The sequence below is a fragment of the Humulus lupulus genome, chromosome X (assembly GCF_963169125.1).
Source record: "Humulus lupulus chromosome X, drHumLupu1.1, whole genome shotgun sequence".
NCBI lineage: Eukaryota > Viridiplantae > Streptophyta > Magnoliopsida > Rosales > Cannabaceae > Humulus > Humulus lupulus.
The window spans coordinates 258,104,378-258,126,896 of NC_084802.1; positions in this window are offsets into that span (position 1 = coordinate 258,104,378).

A 22,519-nucleotide genomic window follows, 5' to 3' on the forward strand; every position below is an offset into this window, starting at 1 on the left:
CTCGGACACGCAGCAGGAACGTGCGTGTTCAGCACCCACGGTGGGGTTGGGTCGTGCGACCCATTACTTCCTTACCTATTGATTTGACCACACTTATGTGTCACGTTTAGGAATTAATCATGAATGTCACAGAATTGATACGAAAAGTAAGAAGGTCATGGGATGACCTCCCTACCAACTTCCAGGTGCCTTCTCCTATAAATATGGAGACCCTGGGAGTTGATAGGGGTTGGAAAAATAATCTCTTGTAAGAAATACTTTGTAACCAAATACTCAGTACAGATCAATAATATTGACTAGTGGAGTAGAAGGATTTTAACCTTCGAACCACTTAAAAACTGTGTCTTGAGTCACCCCTTTCGTCCTCTAAGATCATATATCTATTTCGGTTCACATTTAGCACTAATCCTTTTCTCTCATTCTCTTAATTACCTGTTGGCGAAGAACCGCGTCAACAGTTTGGTGCTTTCATTGAGAGCTTTTTCGATTAGTGCTGCTGCAAACATCCAACTATGGTGACTACTCGGTCCAGGCATGGTAACGAGACAGAACAACATGATGGGCAGGAGGCTCATCATACCACCATCCCTGATGAACAAGTTCCTGAAGTCCAGCAGCGGCCATGAAAACAGCCGGCGGGCCAAGACGATACTGGTAGTTCGGCGCCTCGGCCGCCTAATCCGAACCTGTGTTATTATACTGCGGTGGAGATGGAGAACGCTCAACTGAGGAGCCAATTAGCAACGGCCAGCCAGCAAATCAAGGATATCCTTGCCCGATTACCCCCTCTCACAACCGGCGTTAACGTCAGAGAGAGGCAAGGCGAGGCTCCTAAGTCTCGCCGGGATAATCGGTCCAGGCGTAGCCGCTCGGATAGGTTTCCGGCAGCCAACTCCACCCCTTCGTCACACCATCGAGAGGCAAACTTCGAGGAAGTGCCTATGACCGGACGACCGCAGTACAGCCGTTCGGTCAGGACGTCGACTCCTAGCTCTCAGCCATCCTCGAGAACGCCCAGGGAACTCGAGGAAGTTCTCGAAGGAGATCCGGGGGGGCTCGCGGCGTCAGCCCGTCTTCGACGACCGTCCTGCGCCTCGTCCTGATCGCCCGGCGCAGGACCAGCAGGTTGGCAGGGCCGAAAGGCTCCCACCAAACTTGATCCGTCCAGACGGAACTATGATCGCCTCTCCAGTCAGGCATCCTCCATCTCCGATTAGATATCCGTCTCCTCCTCGGCCCGTCCGGGACGTCCCAACCTATGGGAGTAGTAGGAGAAACCCACCGTCTGCTGGACCTTCCCGGCATAGCAGGGCGCCAGGGGAAAACTCAGGTCGTCACCACCAAAGGCGGACTCCAAGCCTATCCAGCAGGAGCCACTGGACCGGCAGTCTTCGGAGTGATCTCTCTGGGGGAGACCTGCGTTAGCGGTTAAGTTCGGTGCAAAGTCACCAGAGCACCCAGGGAGGTGACCTACGAGATCGCCTCAACTCTCACAGAGAAGACCGAGCTGGAAGTGGTGGCCAGGCTCGTTCAGGGGGGGTCCTGTCCGAAATACGCAACGGGGGGAATGTCCCAAATAACTTATCTCAAGATAGGAGGGGCAATAACCCACCAAATGTGTATAATGGATCCGGAGCTGTTGAACAGCCCCGGAATAACCAAGGACATCAGGACCAAACCCTCGATCGCCTGACCCAGATGGAGGAGCTGATGAGGAAACTTCTATCAGAAAAAGAAAAAGACGAATATGATTCAGGGGATGAGATGGAACTCTTCGCCCCTAACATAGCAGCGACGGCATACCCGTCTAGTTTCCGTATGCCTCACCTGTCAAAGTTCAACGGGGACGGAGACCCCTCGGATCATTTAGGGATGTTCAACACCCTAATGATGGCCCATAACATTGGCTTGGAGCTGAGATACTTGATCTTCCCCTCCACGCTGACTGGACCCGCTAGACAGTGGTTCAAGCAAAGTAAAAGACAGTCAATCAGCTCCTGGAAGGCCTTCTCAGCCGACTTCAAAAGGGCATTTCGAGCCTCTCAGGCCACCCGTGTTCAGGCCGACTCCCTGGCCAACGTGAGACAGCAGCCCGGTGAGACTCTGAAGGCCTACCTGAGCAGATTCGCAAACGTCGCTACTCGAGCTAGAGACGCGGATGATAGCTCTAAGCTCATGGCCATGAGAACCGGAATCCTTATCGGAGGAGACCTATGGAAGGATATACAGAGGAAGGGAGTCAGCTCGGTCAACGAATTCCTTAACAGGGCCCAAGAGTGGATAAACTTGGAGGAAGCCGAGGCCTCAGCTGCGGGAACCAGCCAGGTTCCCGATCAGCCTGCGGGAATAGGGGCGGAGGTTGTGGCGACGACCCCGAACGTCGCGCATAGCAACCAGCCCAGTGGAGGCAAGAGAAAGGGCAATGGCGAAAACAGTCAGCACGGCCGAAAGAAGAATAGGTCCATAGATAAGTTTAAGCCCATTTTCACGACGTATACCGAGCTCACCCAGTCCAGAGAGAGTATCTTCTTGGCCAACTCTACTCGGGTCCCCTGGAAGAGGCCGGAGCCATTGAAGCACCACAAAGGAAAGAGAGACACTTCCAAGTTTTTTCATTTTCATAACGATGTGGGCCACAATACCGACGATTGCAGGCACCTAAAAGATGAGATCGAGACTCTCATCCGAGCCGATCCCTTGGCTCAATACTCGCGGAACAGGGTCCCAGCGAGTCGACCTACTCCAGAGGTCCCAGCCAGTCAGCCCGGGTTCCGGGTAGATCAAGACGTCCCTCCTCCCGTGGTCGGAGGAGAGATATCCACCATCTCAGGAGGTCCACACATGGCTGGCACAAGCAGAGGCGCCCAGAAGAGATACGTGAATGAACTAAAGGCTCATAACGGAGTTGAGTTCGTCCCGGAGCAGCGTCAGTCAAAACAGCAGCGATTGGAAAGACAACCAATCATTTTTATGGAGGAAGATGCAGGCCATGTCCAGTTCCCTCACAATGATCCTCTGGTTGTAGCAGTCCAGCTCGCCACCCGGAGGGTGAGAAGGGTACTAATAGACAACGGGAGTTCGGTAAACCTTCTATTCCAATCCACCTTAGAGAAGATGGGTCTGACTGTCGCCGATCTAAAGGCAACCTCCATGATGCTGTATGGTTTTTCGGGAGAAGGATCAGCAGCGATAGGGACGATCGAGCTGGTGATCACCCTAGGAGAAGAATCTCGAACAGTATCCAAACTACTCGAGTTCGTGGTCATAGACTGCTCCGCTGCTTACAATGCCATTTTGGGCCGACCTACGCTCATAGCTTTCGAGGCTGTCACCTCCATCCGACACCTCGCCATGAAGTTCCCCACCTCGACGGGAATCTGCACGATCCAGGGCGATCAGCTCGCTGCCAGGGAATGCTACAGCATTTCCATGAAGGGAAAATCTAAACCCGGGCAGCTGGCCATGGCCATTCTGAGTGAAGAGGAATCCCAGGAACCCTTGGCGGCTCCTGAGATTGAAAAACCTCAAAACGCCAAAGGGGAAAATGTCGCCTTGAGTGAGGACATTGACCCCCGAGTAGGCGAAGACAGATCCGAGCTCCAGGCTATTGAGGAGCTCGAGGAGGTGAACCTTGATCCACAAAATCCATCACGGATGGTCAAGCTCGGGAAAAACCTCTGTAGCAAGAGGAAGACGGAGCTGATTACGTTTCTGCGGGCTAACTTAGATGTATTTGCCTGGTCCCACGAGGACATGGTGGGAATTAGCCCGAGTGTCATCATGCACACGCTCCATCTGGACAAAAGCGTTCCTGCCAAGTCTCAGAAGCAAAGACGTTCAGGAACAACCCGAGCTGAAGCCCTAGAAGAAGAAGTAACCCGGCTCAAAAAATGTGGCTTTATCCGTGAAGCCAAATTTCCAATTTGGGTCGCCAACCCCGTGCTAGTTCCAAAGCCCAACGGAAAGTGGCGAACCTGCATTGACTTCTCCGACCTGAATAAAGCCTGCCCCAAGGATTGTTTTCCATTACCAAGGATTGATCAACTGGTGGATGCCACGACGGGGCATGAGCTCATGTCCTTTATGGACGCGTACTCAGGCTACAATCAGATCGCGATGTATCCGGCGGACCAGGAACACACCAGCTTCATGACCCCGACTAATGTCTATTGCTACAAGGTCATGCCTTTCGGTCTGAAGAACGCCGGAGCTACCTACCAAAGATTGGTAAATAGAATGTTCGCGGACCAGATCGGAAAAAACATGGAAGTGTACGTTGATGACATGCTAGTCAAGTCAAAGACTGCCAACAACCATGTTTCCGACCTGGAAGAATGTTTTAAAATATTACAAGAATACGACATGAGGCTCAATCCCCAGAAATGCACTTTTGGAGTCGCGTCAGGAAAATTCCTGGGGTTCATAGTCAATACCCGAGGAATCGAGGCAAACCCCGACAAGATCAGGTCACTTCTCGAGCTTCCTTCGCCCAGGTCGCGGAAAGATGTCCAAGGCCTAACAGGGAGAGTGGCCGCACTGAACCGGTTTATTTCCAAGTCAACCAATAAGTGTTTGCCCTTCTACAACCTGCTCCAAGGAAACAAGAAGTTTGAATGGACAGTAGAGAGCGAAAGCGCATTCCTCGACCTGAAGGCGCATCTGGCTGAACCACCCGTATTATCCAAGCCCAAGGCAGGCGAGCCTCTTTTTCTCTACCTAGCTGTCACTGAGGATGCGGCTAGTGCCGTACTGGTACGAGAAGAGGACCAAGTTCAGAAGCCAGTCTATTACATCAGGAAAAGACTTCTCGGGGCAGAGTCACGATACCCACTGATGGAAAAATTGGCGTTCTTCCTAATCACGGCCTCGCGAAAGCTCAGGCCATACTTCCAATCCCACTCAGTCCACGTCATGACCGATCAGCCTCTAAGGCAGGTTTTGCAAAAACCTGAAGCATCAGGACGTTTGTTAAAATGGGCGGTCGAACTCAGCCAGTTCGAGATTTTCTACACTCCACGAACTGCTATAAAAAGTCAGGTCCTCGTCGATTTCATGGCAGAATGCACGGGATTCCAGGAGAATCCAGCAAAGGGCTCATCTCAGCTCACCTCGCCCCAATCGTTGTGGAAGATCTTTGTAGACGGTTAATCCAACGAGAACGGCTCCGGGGCCGGAATCATTCTGATATCCCCCGAGGGACATAGATTCCACTCGGTGCTAAGGTTCGGGTTCAAGGCCTCCAACAACGAGGCGGAGCTCCGTCTAGTGCTTCAGTGACTCCCAGCTCGTGGTAAACCAGGTTCTGGGCGAGTATCAGGCGCGGGGACCCAAGATGGCCGCCTATCTGGCGAAGGTAAAAGTTGAGCTGTTCGCATTTGAGCGAGGATCGATCGAACAGATACCTCAGGAGTAGAACACTAATGCAGATGCTCTTGCCAAGCTCGCCACCTCGGGAGAGACGGAGACCTTGGGGTTGGTGCCGATAGAATTCTTGGAACAACCAAGTATAGAAGAAGGACGAACCAAGGTCGAAATGATTGATGCTAGGCCGACCTGGATGACCCCCATTCTTGAGTATCTCGTCGAGGGCAAGCAGCCTGAAGGACGTAACGACGCACGACGAAACTTGTATCAAGCTCCGAGATATACGATGGTCAATGGGGTGTTGTACCGACGTGGGCATTCCCTACCTCTCCTCCGGTGCGTTCATCCAGGTGAGGCAAAGGCAATCCTGTAGGAAGTTCACGAAGGACTCTGCGGAGACCACACTGGGGGGCAGAGCCTGGCCTTAAAGGTTCTCAGGCAAGGATATTACTGGCCGACTCTATCCAAAGACTCGATCTCATACGTGAAGAAGTGCGACAAGTGCCAGCGATTCGCTGCAGTTGCCCGAGCTCCTCCAGTCAAGCTGAAAATGATCTCGGCCCCTTGGCCGTTCGCCGTTTGGGGAATAGACTTAGTAGGCGCCCTGCCCACTGGAAAGGGCGGGGTCCATTACGCCGTGGTAGCCATCGACTACTTTACCAAGTGGGCTGAGGTAGAGCCGTTGGCAACAATCACGTCTAAAAAGGTGCTTGACTTCGTGGTTAAAAGCATCATCTGTCGCTTCGGCCTGCCCAAGAAGATCGTCTTCGATAACGGCACTCAGTTCGACAGCGACCCGTTCACCGAGTTCTGTGACAGACATGGGATTGTGAAAAGTTTCTCCTCCGTGGCCTATCCTCAGGCTAATGGCCAGGTCGAAGCTGTCAACAAGACTTTAAAGGCAAGCCTCAAGAAAAGATTAGATGAAGCGAAGGGGGTCTGGCCAGAACAGCTCCCCCAGGTCCTATGGGCATACTGGACCTCGCATCGGACTCCTAGGGGTCATACTCCCTTCTCTTTAACTTTTGGGAGTGAGGCAGTCCTTCCCGTAGAGATAAAGGTTATTTCGCATAGAGTCCAATTTTATGACCAAGATCGAAACCACAAGCTCCTGGGCCATTCCCTCGATCTGGTTGAGGAAAGGCAGGAGGATTCGCAATTCCAGCTCGCCCATTATCAGCAGAGAATCGCCCGCTACTTCAACACCAAGGTTAAAAAATGCACCTTTAGCGTAGGCGACTTGGTTCTGAGAAGAGTTTTCCTCGCCGGAAAAGATCCCAAAGACGGAGTTTTGGGACCGAACTGGGAAGGACCATACCAGGTCATCGAAGTCATCAAGGAGGGAACTTATAAGCTAGCTCGACTTGATGGAGGGGCGGTCCCGCGAACTTGGAACGCCGTCCACTTAAAGAGATATTACCAATGATTTACTTGTAAGGCCTGGAAGGCCACTTCTTATGTATTAATGAGAATCAACTTTTTATGCATATTTGCAAGTGTAATCTTAAAGTAACCACGAAAGAACCTTTCCCAGTTATTTGGGGGGCATATGGTACCTGGATATAACCAGGTCTCCTTAACGACTTAGATGTTGATTCTTATCGATTGACTGTTGTTTTCTTAAAAACGCGAGATATTGATAAGGGTTAACACTAACTAAGTCCTATCCTGGTTTTCACCAGGTCGTAAAACTTAGAAGTTAATTTAAATCTGTTAATCGTTGTTCTTCTTAAAGAGCTCGAGATATGGATAAAAGTTAACACGAACTAAGTTTTTAAATTAAGTTCCTGGTTTTAACCAGGTCGTAAAACTTAGGAAGTTAATTTAAATCTGTTGATCGTTGTTCTTCTTAAAGAACTCGAGATATGGATAAAAGTTAACACGAACTAAGTTTTCAAATTAAGTTCCTGGTTTTAACCAGGTCGTAAAACTTAGAAGTTAATTTAAATCTGTTGATCGTTGTTCTTCTTAAAGAGCTCGAGATATGGATAAAAGTTAACACGAACTAAGTTTTCAAATTAAGTTCCTGGTTTTAACTAGGTCGGAAAACTTAGAAGTTAATTTAAAACTGTTGATCGTTGTTCTTCTTAAAGAGCTCGAGATATGGATAAAAGTTAACACGAACTAAGTTTTCAAATTAAGTTCCTGGTTTTAACCAGGTCATAAAACTTAGAAGTTGATTTAAATCTATTGATCGTTGTTCTTCTTAAAGAACTCGAGATATGGATAAAAGTTAACACGAACTAAGTTTTCAAATTAAGTTCCTGGTTTTAACCAGGTCATAAAACTTAGAAGTTGATTTAAATCTATTGATCGTTGTTCTTCTTAAAGAACTCGAGATATGGATAAAAGTTAACGCGAACTAGGTTTTTCAATAAATTATAGCCGAAATGCTTAAAAGCATGAAAGAGCGTAAATTAAAAATGTTAAAGCAAATTGTCTCAAGGTGAAAACACCTCATGCAAATGTTACAAAAAAAAATATACTTAAAAATGTTCAAAGGCAACAGGGAAAGAACGCCCTAAGCTCCGTCAGATGGCCCCTTGGAGGTCGCTGTCTCACCCTGCTCCGCCGCGCCCGAGGCTTCTCCAGTCTCCGAAGGCGGTGCCTCTTTCTCAAGGCGAGCTTGGAACTTCACCAGCAAGCGCGCCCAAAGGCTCGGTGACATGAAGGAGAAGTCAGCCTCCGGATTGTAAGCCCAACAGTGATAGAACAAATCCTGCATGGACTGCTCCGAAGTGGCCCGTTCGGCCTCTAAGGCGACCTGGGCGGCCTGGATCTCAGTCTTCGCTGCCTCGAGGTCCGTCCGCGAGGTGGCAAGGGAGGCTTTGAGCTCCTGGACCTTCGAGAGGGCTTTCTCCAACTCGGCCTTCGCGGTCGGCAAGGCATCTTTAGTCGCCTTAGCCTCCTGAAGGGAAGCCTGATGCTCGGCTCTCATATCCTCGAGCTGAGTCTTAGCCCTGATGATGCTCCGGTGGAGAGCGACGACGCCCTGCGAGAAATGAAAGATAAAATTTCCTTAGAGGAAAAACAGGGCAAAGTGTAAGGGTAGGAGCTTTACAGAGAAAACAGGGCAACTTACCGTTAGGGTCATGCTCATGGAAGACTCCATCACCCCAACTGGGCTCAGTGTCTCAATGGCCCGAAGTTCCTTTTCGGTGAACTTATAGATATGGTTGACGGCGTAGTTCGCCGACTCGTACACTGTCCCCCGGAAGGCCTCAGGGATCTTCTCCAGGTCCTGAGGGTTCACTGGGATGCGCACATCGGAGACCGCCACGGCCGGAGTCCCGAGCTCCGTTCCTCCGTCCTGAGTGGCGGCTGGAGCTCGCGGAGGTGGTGGAGGCATTTGGCCTACTCCTGCGGCAGGAAGAATTGCTCCCGTGTCCTAGGCAGTCGGGGTTTTCTCCTTCTCCTTTGCCGGAGACTTGGTGGAGGTCCCAGCGGCGCTCCTGGACCCCCGGAGCCGTTTTAGTCTTGGTCCGGCCGAGGGGTTTCCCCCGAAGACTGCGCCTCGCAAGCTATCCTCGGGCTGAGACATCTCTTCTGTCGAAACAAAATCATTGTTAGTACAAGTTAGCAACCATACAGGCAAGGACAAAGGGTTAAATATAAAAAGTGTGCGAATACTAAGGGAGCTCTACCCCCCGAGCTGGAAGAACCTAAGATGATTATTTCCCGAACTGGCGCAAGTTCTGGGTCCGGTTCTGAATCAGGGCTAGATTCTTCTACATACTGCCTAAGCCCCGGAGCATAGATACCCCTCTGGAGTGATGGCCATGTGCGTAAGTTGGTCCCATACTCCTCGAATAGAATGGACCTAAAGGCTAGGGTGTTATCTACTACTACGGTACCCCTAGGGCGGCTCTCTTGGTGATCCAGCACGAGCTGGTCGACACAATGGAGCAGGAGTGTGTTCAGGTCCGGATCACTTCGGTGACGATGGATGAGCTGCCCAGGATTGAAACTAGCCAGCCGGGGGTCTGCAGTGGCCCTATCTAGACTCCTAAGCAAGTAAGGGTTACCTTGGCCAGAAGGGCCCGCGGCTGCTCTGGATTGGATCCTCTCCTCGCCCATCCTCTGGGCGACCTCCAAGGTCCTCTTCCTGCTCCTCACGAGCAGAACTTCGTCGCCCTCGTCCTCCTCATCTTCATCTCCCGCGACCTCCTCCACGATGATGGGTCTGGTGTCCCGAGCTGGTCGGCTATCTTCGAGACGATCCTTTCCGCCTCAAAGAAGGCATCAGGGGCCACCTCGACCTCCTTCTCCACTATCGGCCCGAAGCGGGGGATCGGGGAGCTAGGCATCGCCGCCTTCCCTTTGTCCTGTTGGGAGGCCGAGCTGTTGATGTTCTTCTGTGGGAGATTTCTCTTTGGAGCCATTTGGTCGCCTAATGAACAAAAGAAAACATTTCAGAAAAGGCAACCCAAGCATGAGGAAAAAGCAATTATTATTTACATGAGCTAAGGTAAGCCCAGCCCGTGGAGAGTGGGACCACGCGGTTCGATGAACATGCGCCTGTGCTCCCAACTGATCCCCAATTACTCAGGATTCGTGTGACAGGAGGGTCAGGATAGAATTTTCCTTGGGGGGAAAGGTTCAGTAGGCAGGAAATTGCAAAACCGCTTGTGAGGCGTGTTCCCTAAGCTACCCAGTTTTGCACCCAAAATTCTGAAAACTCCTACCCAAAAATTTCCCCCAGAAAAAGCATCCTGAAACCCACACTCTAAAGCGATTTCCTACAACAAATGTGCCCTAACCTAAAAGGGTTGTCACCCTCCATATCCACAAAACCCAGCAAACCCTTGCATGCGGCTACAGTAATTTTTTTTTATCTAAGCTACAGTAGCATATTTTCATAACACACAGGGTTAGGAAACTTACAGTGTGTGGCTGGGAGGTAGACGAAGGTGTTGCGTTGGTAAGAGCTTCGTCGGTGTAATGGCTTCCAAAGCTTCGGAGAAGACCGTGCGCCTAAGCTTCTTGAACGCTGAAAGTAGCAGTAGCGGGATCAAGGATTTTGTTCTTCTGGAGATATAGAGAGAAGAAGAAGAGGAGCTTGAAGCTTGAAAAATTTCGAATGAAAGGGTGGCCCATGCGTAGGGTGGCCACCCCTTTTTATATGCGTAAAGGATCACGTATAGAGGGTCGGTGGATGGCCCTGATGGTGGATCCGAGGCCCTCCACTCGAAATACGAAACGACGGCTGGGCATGGGCTAGGCCATTAAATGCGGTTCTCGTAAGACGTACCGTCACCACCCACGATGTTCCACGTATCAGACGCCTGCATAAAAGATGGAATGCGAAGAGTTCATGGGGAAGTCCAAAAGCCCCTACTGTGGTCTTATATACAACGTGGTATACCACGAGCAGGAGCTTGGGGGGCAGAAGTACGCCCTGGTTTTCCCACGGGCTGGTTAGCAAGCCGAGCTGCTGACTAACTATAGTTATCTCGTGAACTCCCCTAAGACCGGAGCTTCTGTCGTTAGCTCGAGGAAGGCCAAAGGGCTCCCCTCCATTGTCCAAGACTGGAGCAAGTCCCCTGAAGGCCGAAGGTTGAGTCCAGCATGCAGCTCGCGGTACGATCTGGATATGGGGGTGTGACCCCTTGAGAAGTAAACACACGCAAGGTAAACGTGCATATATCAGGCATCACGTGTCCGATATCCCCCTGACTTCTCGGACACGCAGCAGGAACGTGCGTGTTCAGACACCCACGGTGGGGTTGGGCCGTGCAGCCCATTACTTCCTTACCTATTGATTTGACAAAACTTATGTGTCAGGTTTAGGAATTAATCATGAATGTCACAGAATTGATACGACAAGTAAGAAGGTCACGGGATGACCTCCCTACCAACTTCCAGGTGCCTTCTCCTATAAATATGGAGACCCTGGGAGTTGATAGGGGTTGGAAAAATAATCTCTAGTAAGAAATACTTTGTAACCAAATACTCAGTACAGATCAATAATATTGACTAGTGGAGTAGAAGGATTTTAACCTTCTAACCACTTAAAAACTGTGTCTTGAGTGACCCTTTTCGTCCTCTAAGATCATATATCTATTTCGGTTCACATTTAGCACTAATCCTTTTCTCTCATTCTCTTAATTACCTGTTGGCGAAGAACCGCGTCAACACTAATATTAAATAAATTAATACGAGATAGCCTAAAACATGTTTCTAAAATTGAATTCAAAGAGAAACGAATAATAGAATACTTACAGTATACATTGCGGAATGAAAGAGTCATTCCTTCAGTTTCTATAACTCTTGTATCCTCTCTGTTGCAGAGTATTATCAAGAAACTGAACCGATCTTCTATTTTCTTTACAATCTTCCAATGTATCCTTAGAATCACCTAGAATAGTGTGGGCAATTCTCAACACATAAGATAGATATAGAGAGAAGAAGAGAACATAACAAAGAGGCTTAGAAAAGGACTTGTGTTTAGAGATAATTTAAAACTATCAGAAAACCAGTGATTAAACTTATGTTTTGACTTCTCTCTAAGCACTCCTTTTATAGACTCAATTAGGCCATTTAATTTAATTAAAAAATCAATAAAATAATAGTCATTTTAAAGCCCTAGGTCGAAATTATCATGGGCTTTAAGCCCGTGAAATTTCCCATTTGATTATAAGCCCATTGGACTTAAAATCAATGCCTGTGTTTTTTTATATTGATTTAATTAATTAAATAATTATATAAATCCTTTATCAAATTAATTATTTATAATTTGAACCTTGATTTAAACTTATTTATTAATTTAGATACTAATTTATCTTAATTAATAAATCTGCCATAATTTCTCTTTTCTTCTCAAAATTACACAACTCTGTGAAACTATCCAAAATTGACATGGTCAACTTTGATAATTCTAATTGATAATTAAATCAATTAATTGAGACTATCTAGATGATTTTATCCAAGGTACAATGGGGAGCATGGGCCTATGAAATCAAGCTCCAATAAGTTATCATAAATCTAACAAATAAATTTACTAACTTATTAATTCCTCATGACTCCACTATAGACTCAGAATTGCACTCTTGAATTCATAGAACGCTCTATAACAAATATAGATACGCTATTAATTATCCACTGTTACACCCATAATTTTCACTCAATCCTCTATAGACGGTCTACAATGAGATAGGACTAAAATACCGTTTTACCCCTCATTGTAGTTTATCCTTAAAACACTTAGTTCCTTGTAAATGATATTTCAGTAAACTAATTTAATTACTGAAATGAGATCTCTATTATTTAACACCTTGAACCAAACTAAAAGGAAACCATCGTTTCACTTCTTCATCAGAAGTTATAGATGTTCATATCTATGATTAACACTCCCACTCAATTATACTACCGAGTTCCCAAGATGTAAGTATGGGCTAGTCCGTAGGGTAAGCTAGTAACGAACAAGTCAAAGAACTCAAATAATACAATCAATTAGAAAACTAACCACTCAGAATTGAGATTGAATTGCCTATGATCAACTATATGATATGACTAGAATAGATAATAACGGTATGTTTACTTATCTTATCAACTGTCAATATCGGTCCAGTCCGATGTAACAAATACATCATATCTTATCTACTTTGCTAATGTTTTGGAAAGAACATAACACTGTAATGTGTAAGTAGATCATATCGTAGATTGGCAAGTCAGTGTAAATCCTGTGCACTGACTAATCTTAGGACTAACTTATTTTGAACATATAATCATATTTATAATCCACTGTGATTACATCACTATAAATAAGATTAACTATATGCTCAGGATTTAATAGAAGTTTATATTAAACAAATAATCATGAAAATAAAATATGTGAGCAAAGTGATTGACTAAGTCAAAAAATGATTTCTATTCTTTTATTGATAACAAAATGAGATTACAAAGAATTTGAGTTTTAATTAGGGCATAAAACCTCAATATAGGATGCATTATGAGTATAAGAAAACCTACGAATGACTCAAAGAGATCATACGGATACGAAGTACGTACGGGGGTATGGCCCTGAAGGCCCAGGTGTCTGACCCTAAACACCACGCCAGGAAAGTAGTGGTCGTACGAGTAGGGTGCCTAATGTGGTCCTTCCCAGCCAACCTCTGACACTCATACTAAACAAGTGGTGGAGGTACATCCAGATACTGAAGTTGAGGTGCTGCAACAAACCCTCGGCATGTACTAGAATCAACCACAATGCTCCTAGCACCACTGCCACCTGTAAACTACATATGCAGGGTCGTGTCCTTAGGGACCACAATTTACTAAGAGTCATTAGTGCTTTACTATAAATATGGACTCCCTTCATCTGGGAAAGGGGGAATTTTTGGAGAGAGTTTTGTAACCACTCATTGTTAATGGAAAGAGACACTATACATTCTCTCTATTTTTCATTCTAAAACATCAGCATTTACATTTTGTGTTCTTGAAATCATAATAAAGTTTGCTTGAAGTTCATTTGATTTGTATCTACTTCTTTTATAACTCAGAAAGTTCTTGATCTAACTTAGTTGATGAGTTCTTACCATCAACAGTTTGGCGTTGTCTGTGGAAAGGATAAGTGGCAAGCCACTGTTCTTCCATTGATTCTGGCAAAGAACGATGCCAAGACGCTCTAAGCGACTGAGAGAACCAAGAGAGGTGGAGGTTCACCTCGACGGAGATCAACTAAAGGCCTCCTTGAAGAATCCTCCACCACCCGAAAATGTGGATGCACCAAAGGAGCCCATGGTTCCTGGAGATGAAAGGGAGGCTTCGTCCCCAGCAGCCCAGCCTGATTAAAACCATCCATGACCATCGGCTGCTCCTGCGAAAGAGGCCAGAGAGTTTCCGCCCCCAAGGCCACTGCAGGTGCCGTACTCCGGCCGGCAGGATCCGGGTCCATCGACGTGCTGGCCAAACAAGAGTCCCCAAGTGCATTCCATAAGCTCGAGCTCTAGGTCTCGATTCTTCAAGGAGGAGATTCGCAAGTTACACTGGAATAACCAATGGCTAGAAACCACCTTAGAAAAAATGCAGGAGGTGTTGAACAGACTGCTACAAGGAAAATCAAGCGTGCCTCTTCCTAGACGAAAGGAGAAAGGCCAAGAGGGTGGAGAAACCATGGTCCCTATGGACGATGGGAGGACTCGGCTATCCACTAGTAATACCCCTTGGACAAAGCAGCATGAACATCTTGGACAGGCGAAGCATCCTCAGAGGCCAGGACAGAAGAACAACTCTAACCCTCATAACAAAGTCGAAGTCACTTCAAGGGAAACACCCTCAGACTTCAAGGAAGAACTCAATAAGAAAAGGACGAACGAGAGGCCTACACCTCCTATGACTCCTTAGGAAGACAAAAGGAAAGGAAAGGCTAACCTACCCAACTTGAGAGACTCCTTGAACAAAAGGAGACAAGAACTAGACACCGAAATGCGAAGCCTCCGGAGCAAGATAATAACCGCATCTGGAGGGCAAGCTGTCGAAAATGACTTTAATTACGAATGTAATGACCCAAAATCACTAATATGGCTTAAGGGCCTTGATTAGTGTGTTGGGAGGGCATAAGTGGCTTATGTGTGTGTGTTTATTAATTTAATGCATGATTATATGATTATCATGCTTATATGATTATATGAATGTAAACATGATTATATGCAATAACTGTGAGAACCACATTATCATGTGGGTAAACCTGCAGCATGCGACTTGAGGCGATCTTAGGGAGCTAGTTAGCGGGAAAGTCACAATGGGGCTTAATACTTGACTTTGGGCAAGTCAAGGGGTATTTCAGGTATTGGATGGTTATTTAGGTTATCGGGTTATGGAAATAAATAATTAGAGATATATTTGAGGTTAGGAAGTTTAGGCGGGAATACCGGGGTATTTTACCATTTTTCCCTCGGGGACGTCTCTGGCACCCTGAGCCTCTGGATTGGTTTAATTTCTTAAGGATAGACTATGAAACTTTGGAAAATAGTAGAAACAAAAAGAACCGACCCCTATCCCTCCTTCTCTCCTCTTTTCTCTCTCTCAAGGAAAAAACCACTGAAACCTAAGGAAATTCAGCTGGAACTCTGTGATTTGGGCTGAAGTTTTGAAGGATTAACTCAGTTTTAACTAAGGGATTCAACTAGGACTAAGGTAAGAATTGAGTTACACTCTTGGTCATTATAATTCTATGATTTTGGTTGAGCTCTAAGAGGTTTTTGGGTTTTGAAGTTGAAGACTGAATTGAAGCAAGGAATTGGGGGTTAGCTCAGAAGTAGCTTGAGGAAATTGGTTCTGCAGTGAAGGTAAGCTCAAAATTATGATTTAATGCTTGAATTCTAAGTTTTCATGACTGTTTTTTATGTTCTTGAGCTTCTGGGTTTCAGAAATTAAAATGGGATTCTAAAGAGTTTTTAAGCTAGGTTTTTGCTGGATTATGTTGCTAGAATCATGTTAGAAGTTTTGTGATCAATGGGTTTTGGAATTAGAGTGCTTTGAGGTGGTTATGAGTAGGGTTGGGATGTTAGGAATGGTGGATTTTTTGGGCATGAGGGGCTGGGTTGCGAGTCTGTTCTAGAGTGCCACACCCCTGCGAAGCTAAGAAGAGTCAAGGAGGCTCTGCAGTGGGGAAGCGCCGCTGCGCCACAGGGCAGGGCCGCGGCACGTGTCTGTGGTCAGAGAGGCCTAGCCTCTGTTTTAGGGGGTGGGCCGTGGTGCAGGTCTTAGGGGTCGCTACCCTTAAGGGCATTTTTGGGTATTTGGAGGTTTTAAGCATGGGAACCTAACTTAGAATGCTCGGCATCAATTCCACCACCGTGCATCGTGGAATTCGATGTTCTGGGAGCTAGAACTTCACCCAGAAACCTTTATTCAAATATTAATGGAATCCCTTATCTTTGTTGTGATTAGGTAAAAGCTAGGGCTAGGGAGACTGATCGTGCTCAAGGGGCATCTCCCATAATCAGAGCATTTGGAAATTAAAGGTAAGAAAACTGCACCAGGTTGTGGATTCATAATGGGACTAAGGGTTCCCTATTTTGTATGCCTTATAGAGGATGGTATTATGCCATGTGAATGGTAGACAAATGGCCTAAGTATGCTGATGTTTACATTAGCGCACAGGGTGCGGCTCGGCCACTGGTAGCTGAGGACAGCTTATTATGCAATGAGCTCGGTTTAAGCAGGTTAGAGTCAGTGGGGTAAACAGAGGGTGCGACCTAAGGGTGTCGACCCTAATTATCGAGTAATATGGTTTTTGTGATTGGATGTTGAATATGATATGATGATTGGCTAATTGTTAGCTTATGAATTCATGTTTATGCTAGTAAGTTATATGTTTATTAGGGATTGCTAAATGTTTAAACATGTTTAAAGGGGTTTATGATTATTATCAGTACTTGTGTTGTGATATTAAATTTTCTTGTTGGGCCTTGGCTCACAGGTGCTTCACGGTGCAGGTAAAGGCAAGGGCAAGCTTGATCAGCCCTGATTTAGAGAGCTCTGGGAGGAGAATGTACATGAACAGCTGCTCAGCTGCCATGGTTGAAGGGAGACAGGGACAGGAGAACCATAAACATTTGTTTTGCCTTTAGAATGGCTAGGGGTTCACTGTACATTGGAAATTTTGTAAACAGACTTTTAAATGCTGTCTCTTTTGGGATCCCATGTCTTAAATGTTTACTTATATGAAAAGTTTCATTTTAGACCAAAACCTTTTAACCCTAGCGCATTAATGACCTTAGCAAACACATTTTCAACTAAATGACTTGATTAGAAAGTCCTGCACCTTTATAAATCCACAGTGTAACGATCTTGGCTATCAAGGGCATTATGTAACGCCCTGGATAGCCAAAACCATTACACTGTGTACTTATAAAGGTGCAAGACTCGCTAATCAAGTCATTAATTTGAAATTGTGTCGCTAAACATGTAAGAGCTAAGGTTAAAAAGGTTTTGGTCCCAAAAGACTCATTTAGCATATATAAACTGTAGTAGCATGGGATCCCATACAAAAAACGAAGTTAAAGAAAGTTTACAGACTCCCAAAAATACATGAGAAACCACTAGCCATACTAAGGCCAAAACAGACAGTCTTCAGGTTCCATGTCCTTGCTTAGATCTCAACCGTGGCGGCCGAGCACCTGGCTATGTACATTCCGCTCGCTGAGCTCTCCAGTCAGGGCTGATCTAACTTGCCCTTGCCTTTACCTGCACCACTAGCACCCGTGAGCCAAGGCCCAGCAAGAAAACATCACAGATAACTCAAACAATAACAACATGCAAATAGCTCAGTAAGCATGTATATTTATCAGATATTCCACAACAGATAATCAGCATATACAATTCAATCCAAGACACATTCTATTTCATATAACGTTCCTATCGCATAATATTCACGGCCGACGACTTAGGCCGCACCCTCTGTTTAACCCACTGACTCTGGCCCGCTTAAACCAAGCTCAGTGTATAATAAGCTGTCCTCGGATACCAGTGTCCAAGCCACGCCCTATGTGCTAGTGAGACCCTTGGTACCCTTAGGCCGTTGGTTCACTAAATGGCTTGCATGGCATAATACCATTTTTTCAAGCATCTACAATAGGGAGCCCTTAGTCCCGTCAGATGTATTCAACCAGGTGCAGTTTTTGTAACGCCCTACTACCTTAGAGCCGTTACTAAGTGAGTTTAAAACACAACTGTGCAACTAACTGACTCTACGAGGTTCTCAAAGACCAAAGTGTGACTAATCGGAAGTTAAGGCTGTAATCTTTAAAAATACTTAGTTTCATTAAAAACTTTAAGTATTAACATCTGGGATCCCAAAAATAAGGTTTATAAAATACTTACAACTCAAAAATAGATTTACACTTGATTGACTATCAAAAGAATAAGTTAATACAGCCATATTCAAAATGCCCCCAACTAAAGCAGTCGGGCAGGCCGAACATGTACGCGCCGCCCCCACGCTCTCCATATTCATGGCTGGTTGACTGACCCCTTGCTCTTACCTGCAACATAAAGCACCCGTGAGCCGAAGCCCAGCAAGAAAACTCATACAGTAAATAACATATAATCCACTGATAAACAGGAAAAACATCAGACTGAACAAACACGGCCAAGCCGCCCCAGAGGCCTAACCAAAGCCTGGGGTCTCGGTCCTTACCGTAAGGATAACTCATGTATCCATTGGGTCCCACCCTGACTATAGGCACTCCATGTGCTAAGTGTTACTTCCGACCCCACGGTCGTTCTCAGCCTTCGCCGCTCTCGGCCTTAGCCGTTCATCTCATTATAATCACACATATAGTACATCTCGAAATAATCATTCAATCATATAATAATTCATTTAAGGTTATACATTAGCACGTAATACAATCTAGGGCCATGCCCTGTAATATCACTATGAGCCCATGCCCTGTTCTCGGGTGCTACAGTTTTCTTACCTGTATCCCGAGCTTTCCGATGCACCACGGTCACAAGCACGGTCCTCTAGCATGAGCCTTTCCGAAATCCTAGTCACAACACACACAAAACACTTTTAATACTAACCAAACCCAAAACCACTTTCCGGGACCAATCCCGTACCCTCGGGACCTCTAATTCCTTAAAACAATACATTGGAACCATCCCCCGCGTCCCCGGGCAAAAGCCCTAAAAACCCACATTTTTTGCTGCCAAAATGGCCTAGGGCCGCGGCACTCCCCTCAAGCGCCGTGGCGCCCAGCGGCTAGGCCATTTCCTGAAGCATCCTCGCGCTGCGGCGCCCAAGAACAGGGCCGCGGCGCTCCTTCGCGAACCCAGATTTCTGGGTTTTCTCTTGCGTTTTTCCCGAGCTACAACCTCCCCAAATCATCCCAAACAAATACCTAAACCCCAAGATCAATTTAAAACTTCATATGAACCATCTAACAACCCATAAACACTAGTATCAAGATCAAAACACCATCCCACCCAAAGATCCACCCTTTGATTTCTAATTTCAGCAACTCAACCCAAAACTTAAAAAAAACTTAACTCATGCTTTAGATTTCTCAAATCAAAACAGAAACAAATCTTAAATGTGCATAAAATCCTTACCTCAAGTGGAGAATTCACCCAAAAGCTTCCTTGATCTCCTCCTAAACTCCCACTTCAGCCCCTTCTACTCTTCTTCTTCTTTTTTCTTCTTCTTGCCCTAGCTTTTTTTCTTTCTTCTAGTTCTTCTTCTCTTCAATTTTTATCAAAACCATCGAATGACCCAATGCCCGAACCGTGTACCCCAATATCCCAGCTGAAAATTGTCTAAATCCCTTGCCAAATGACCACCTTACCCCTTCCTAATAATCCTTCCTAACTAAACCTTCAAGGGCACTCAAGTCCTTTCACTTATATTCAATTCTACCATTTTCCATCTAAAACTTATTACTCAAAGCAGTTACAAACGGTTACACAGGTTACTCAATCGCCAATAACTATAACCATTAGTTCTCAATTCAACTTACGAAATTCCTAAAGTACCCCTAGGCTCCTTCCGAGCCGGGTACAAAATCCCGTTGTGACTTTTAGACTAACTAGCTCACTAGGACCGTCTCGACGCGTGCATCACAATAAAAACTCCACACTCACGTGGTACAAATCACATAATACAATTATCACAGTTATGCCCTCAACGGGCTAAAATTACCAATTTATCCCCAACATACAAACGGGGCCCACATGCATCTATATACCACCTAAACATGCATTACTAATCACATATTCATTCAAATTCATATATTATCATGTAAATTCATTTATTGCCCTCCAGGCACGCTAAACAAGGTCTTAAACCTTATTAGCAACTTGGGGTGTTACAGTTTTCTTACCTTTAGTCTGTACGGTTATCGAATTACGAGCAACGCCCCTCAAGCACGATTCGTTCCCGAGCCTAAGCTTTTATCACCTAGCCACAACCAAAGCATAGGGTCTCATAAATAATCAAATATAGGTTTCTAGTTACAAAATTAACTCCCGGGACTCCTAATTCCACCAAGCACGGTGGTGAAACCAAACCCGAGCACCCGAGACCACTCCCCCATGCTTAAAACCCTCAAAATCCCAAGTGTGCAACCAAGGGCTGCGGCCCCCAAAACCTAGCCGCAGCCCTTCCCCAAAACAGAAACTACCCCTACACTGAACCACACACGCGCCGCGGCCCTTGCCTTGGGCATCGCGGTGCGCTCCCTTGGCCGAACCTCCTTGTCTTCTTTGCATGCTAGGGCCGCGGCCCTCCCCTACGAACCCAGATTTTTCACCATTCCAAAGCTCAAAACCTCACCTTAAACCATCCCAAAACTCCCCAACTCTTAACCAATTAATTGCCAACCTCTTTAACATGATCTAAACATCATAACTCCCAAGAAAACACAGCCTAACACACTCCAATCTCTTCCTTTCAATTTCTGAAACCCAAATGCCAAAACACACACAAACCAGCCACCAAACCCAATCCAAAACCTCTAAACTTGGAGTTAGAACTCACCTTTGCTATAGAACCAGTTCACCAAGCTGTAGCCAAGCTAGGTCCCCAAGTTCCCTTCTTTAATTCTACCTTAAAACACCAAAGCTATACTAGTTTCAACACTTAACCAAAAATCCAGCTATAGCACAGAATTCAACCACAGAAAAGATGTTTAGATGCTTACCTTAATCCCTATTTTAGTGCTTGACAAACCCCTGAGCTAGACCTTCAATTCCTCACCTCAAATCCCAGAATTCCAGCTTGTTTCCCCTTTGATTTTCTGTGTTTTCTTCCATTAGTTTTCCCCTTTGTTTTCCTTAAGCGTGAGAGAGAGAAAGCTGAGTCTAAATTAAGTCGGTTTATGTTTTTCTTCTAAAGGCTTCCTTAAGTCTGTCTCACGTGTTATGCTAGTCCTGAGGCTCGGGGTGCCGGAACCGTCCCCGAGACCAAAATGGTAAAATCCCCCATTATTCCCGCCTAGACATCCTATCCTCAAATATATCTCCATATATTTATTTTCATATCCCGATAACCCAAATCACTACCCGTTATCTAAAAATATCCCCAACTTCTCCAAAGTCATAACTTAAACCCCATTGTGACTTTTCCCGCTATATGACCCTAAAATCGTCTTGAGTCGTGCTCAACCAACCTGTCCACATAATAATGTGGTTCTCACATATATCACATATCATATTACCACATAATACAATCAATTATCATATAAACATTGTTTAACATATAATTACTCATTAAATCACAATTATTCCAGTAATGCCCTCCTGGCACACTAATCAAGGCCCTCAAGCCTTATTAGCGAATTTGGGTCGTTACACATTACAACTTGGTATTAGAGCGTCCTAGGTTTAAGGGCTCCTGAAGATCAGCTAGACATGTACATTCGCTGCTAGAGACAAGCTCGATTCAGGGTTTGGTAATGTGTATTTGTGTTTATATGCTTGTATGCTTGAAATGACTTATGAATGTTGTTATTTGTTCGATTAATAGGAAGCATGAGATACTAATAGGGCCTGGCCCGTGATTGCTGTGTGAAAATATTAAGGAATGCTTATTAGCATTGTCGTGCATGTAAATGAATATCTGGATGATGGACTGCATATTGTGTATGGATGAATGTTTATATCTTAGTTGTTGTGTGGAAATGTTGGGGCATGCTTATTAGCAATGTCGGTGCATGTGAGTAAATGCTTATATCTTGATTGTTTGTGATTGGTTATATTCCTTTGGTGGGTCTTGGAGAAGCTTTTACCCTGTCATCATGGTCTGATTGCCGAGTTGTTAATTGCAGATTGACTTGGATAGCTATGCATCCAAGAAAATCTACGCGACTAGCCGACACTAGGTCTGGGACCGGAGGTGATGATCAGGGCTAGATTCCTCCACCAGTCCCTGAGAACTAGCAGCAACTTATGGCAGATATGCAAGCGCGATTACATAGTCAAGATGAGCAGATTCGCTTGTTGCGACAGAAAGATCCAACAGGAAGTGATACCCCTATTGTACCTCCTGCAGTGGTACTAGTTGTACAGCCAAGAGAGGTTGGGAATAGGTGGAAGTCGTTATATGAGTGGTTCAAGAAGCAGCAACCATCAATCTTTGAGGGAGGACTTGATCCATTGAAGGACGAGCAATGGCTGACTATGATTTCTACTATCCTGGACTTGATGAGGATAG